Consider the following 4,136-nt stretch of genomic DNA (forward strand, 5'->3'; position numbering starts at 1 on the left):
TGTTGATTCATTGCTTTCAGCTGTGTGATTCCCAATTTGTTCTGTGTTAGTGTCCTCTGCACTTGTTATGGGTGGGCTTGGGCTCTGAGGTTGCATTTTGTTCCTTCTCGTCATTTTGTGTAGCACTGTCTTCTGAACTTTGTTGTAGATCTTTGTTGTAGTTATAACCTTAGCACGTACTGAAGTTCAGGTGTAGATTGTGATTGGGCTAGGACTAGGTCTGGGGGATCCTGGAATATGTCAGAAATTCCTACTCAGCGAGTGGGCTGGGGGAGGTGCTGCGGAGTGGTATGGGCCTCCCAAGGGGGGGAAGAGAGTCTCACCCATGATGCGCCTGGGCTGGGACCAGTAATAGGTCCTGCTGGTGCAAGGTAGCCGGAAGCTTTCCCACACACTCACTGGGCTTGGGCTAGGACTGGGTCTGGGGGTTCCTGGAGCAGGCTGAAATTCCTACTCGGCGGGCGGGCTGGGGGAGGAGCTGCGGAATGGTGGGGGGCGTCCCAAGGGCGTGAAAGAGGGTCTTACCCCCACTACGCCTGGCCTGGGACCAGTAGTAGGTCCCGCTGGCGCAGGATAGTGGGAATTTCTTCCACACACTCACCAGGCCTGAGCTAGGACTGGGTCTGGGGGTTGCTGGAACATGGTAGAAATTCCTGCTTGGCAGGCTGGATCTCTAGTGTACATTTTAGATCTTATTTACTCTTTTAGCTCCTTACACTTTGGAAAGAATATGATGTTTACACAGGCAACACTGGTTTATTTCACTAATTAGTATGGTCTCAAGTTGCATTCATTTACCTATAAAAGTCTCAAGTTTATCCTGCATTCTTTTTTGTTGTTGTTGTACATTATTCAAATTTTATTTAACTACATACAACAAAAACAAATTTAATGGTTTTCATAAGCAAAATTAATAAACTTATATCATTAAAGACTTGTAACTTACATCAGCTAGTACAAGGGTAGTTGGTGGCAAAACACTATCACACAGATACACTTAGAAACCCTTTAAAGTCTCTCTAAGGCGTTAAGTTCATATTTAATTTTACTGGAACAGTCCTTTATTTGAACACTTTTCCACACTGGTAGGCCTCAAGGTTTCCTTCTATATAGCTGAGTAGTACTCTGTTATACAAAAAGACCACATCTTTTTCATCCATTCATTGGTTGATGGGCATTTAGGTTGTTTTCAAGATTTAGCTATTATAAACTGTGCTATGATAAATGTGACTGCTTATATATTACTGTAGAATGATATTTTTAATTTTTCCTGAAAAATATTCCAGAAGGGAATAGTTGAGTCGAATGGGACCTCCAATTCTAGCTTTTTGAGGACTCTCCATACTGATTTCCACAGTGGTTGCATCAGTCTACACTCCTACCAAAAGTGGAGAAGGGTTCCTTTTTCCTCACAGTCCCTCCAGCATTTATTATTGGTTGATTTCTTAATGATAGCCATTCTTTCTGGGGTGAGATAGAATTTCAGTACTGTTTTAATTTGTATTTCTTGAGTAACAAATGATGTTGAACATTTTTTCATGTTTTTATTTGCTATCTGTATTTCCTCATCTGAGAAGTGGGTATTCATCTCACATGTCCCTTCTTGGATTGAATCTTCAAGCTTGGGGAATCTGTTTTCAATTCTTCATATGTTCCAGATACAAATCCTTAGTCTGAGAAAAAACTGGCTATACTTTTTGCACCATGTGGCTTGTAATTTCACTCTGTTGATGATTTGATGTGTAAAAGCTTTTTAATAAGATAAGATCCAAGTTGTTGATTCTTTGGAGTATTTCGGATGCAGTTTGGATTTTGTTTATGAAATCTCTGCCTACACTTATGTCTTCAAGATTTCTACCTACTTTCTCATCTAATAGATTTAATGTTTCAGTTTTAATATTTATATCTTTGACCTATTTTTATTAAATTTAATAAAATTTATTTTATTAAATTTATTAAATAAAGTATTTATTTTTATTAAAATATTATATTTTGTTAAATTTATTTTATTAAATTTAATAAAAATAGGTCAAAGACATAGTGATAGACATGGGTCTGGTTTTAGTCTTTGAGTTGTGGAAAATCAGTTTTTTCAGTACCATTTATTAAAGAAAGTATTTTGATTTAGATTGCATTAAATCCATACAATTTTGTGAGTATGGCCATTTTCACATTGCTGCTTCTTCCTATCTCTGAGCAAGGGATGTTGCTCCATTTTTGATGTCCTCTTTAATCTCCTTTTTCAGAGTAATGTAGTTTTTAACGTTAAGATTTTTTTTTGTTTGACTCCTAAGTATTTCTTTGTTTTGTGATGCTATTGTGAAGGATTTGGTTTCATTAATTTGTCTCTGAGTTTCTTGCTTCTGTACAGGAATGACATTGATTTTTCAGTGTTGATTTTGTACCCAGCTACACTGCTGAATTTAGTTATTAAACCTAGATGTCTTTTGGTACAGTTTTCAGGGATCTTCTGTGTAGAGTATCATATTGTCTACAAATAATAATGATGTAACTTCTTCCTTTCCTATATTTAATCCTTTTATTTCTTTTCCTTGTTTAATTGTTCTAGGTAATGTTTCCAGATGTATATTGAATAGGAATGGTGATAGTGGACATTCTTATCTGGTTCCTGATTTTAGAGTGAAAGCCTTCCTTTCTTCCATTTAGTATGATATTGGCTGTGGGTTTGTTATATTTTCTTTATCAGGGTTAGATAAAGAACATCTATTCCAATTTTTTGTGAGTTTTTTAAAATCGTGAATGAGTGTTGGACTTTGTAAAAAGTTTTTTTCTGCACCTATTAAGATGATCATGTGATCTTTGCCTTTGACTTTGTTGATGTGATGCATTACATTTATTGATTTGTGTTAATTGAGCCATCTCTGCATCACTGAGATGAATCCCATTTGGTAGTAGTGTATAATCTTCTTGATGATTGGCTACATTCTGTTTCCTAATATTTTATTGAAGATTCTGGCATCTGTGCTTATTAGGGAGATTGGCCTGTAGTTCTCTTTTTTGGTTGGGTATTTCTCTGGTTTGGTACCAGGGTAACACTTGCCTCCAAGAATGAGTTTTGGGAGCATTTATTCCTTTTCAATTTCATTGAAATGTTTGAGAAGTATTGGTGTTAAATCTTCTTTAAGTTTCTTGGAGAATTCAGCTGTGACTCCACTGGGACCTGGGTTTTTCTTTGTTGTTAAGTCTTTAATTATATATTCAATTTCATTCATTGATATTAGGTAATTTTAAATTATTTTGTCTTCTTGATTCAGCTTTGGTACTTCTTATGTATCTAGGAATGTGTCTTTTTTTTTCTGTTTTCCATCCTGTGAGGATAAAGATTTTGGAACTCTTGGTACTAATGATCTTCTGAATTTCTGTAGGGTCTGTAGTGTTTTCACCCTTTCCTGTCCTTATTGCATACATTTTCATTCTTTCTTTTCTTTTTTTGATAAGGTTGTCTAGGGTCATTCATTAACTCTTTGTATTGTTTACTTAGTCTTCATAGCATTAATTTCTTCCCTGATTTTTATAGTTTCCTGTCTTCTTTCGGCTTGATTTGCTCTAATTTTTCTAGGAGTTTGAAGTATAGCACAAGCTTCTTTATTTGGGCTCATTCTGTTTTCCTGATGTGAGAATTCACTGCAATAAGTTTCCCTCTTAGAACTGCTCTTGTTGTGTCCCACAGTTCTGGAGAGTTGTATCTCCATTTTTGATTGTAAATCTTCTTTAATTTCTTCTTTAACTTCATCTGTGACCCATTGATTGTTCAGGAGAGTGATATTTAACTTCCACATTTTCATTGAGTTTTTGCAATTTCTTTTATCAATAATTTCCAGTTTCACTGCACTATGGTCTGATAATGTGAATGAGATTATTCCAATTTCTTTGCATTTACTTAAGAATGCTGTATGTGCTAGAATATGGTCCATTTTGGAGAATGTCTCATTTGCAGCTGAGAAAAATGTGTATTGTGATTTTGTAGAACATTCCATAAAGTGCTACTAAACCAATTTATTTAGAAGTTTGGTTTATTTCTAGTAATTCTGTATATGCCAAACTCTGATACTGGATATCTTGCTACTCTGGGGGTGGGGGTCTTGCTACTCTGCTGAGGCCCAAGACACACTTCC

This window comes from Octodon degus, unplaced genomic scaffold (assembly GCF_000260255.1).
Source record: "Octodon degus isolate 3935 unplaced genomic scaffold, OctDeg1.0 scaffold00001, whole genome shotgun sequence".
Lineage (NCBI taxonomy): Eukaryota > Metazoa > Chordata > Mammalia > Rodentia > Octodontidae > Octodon > Octodon degus.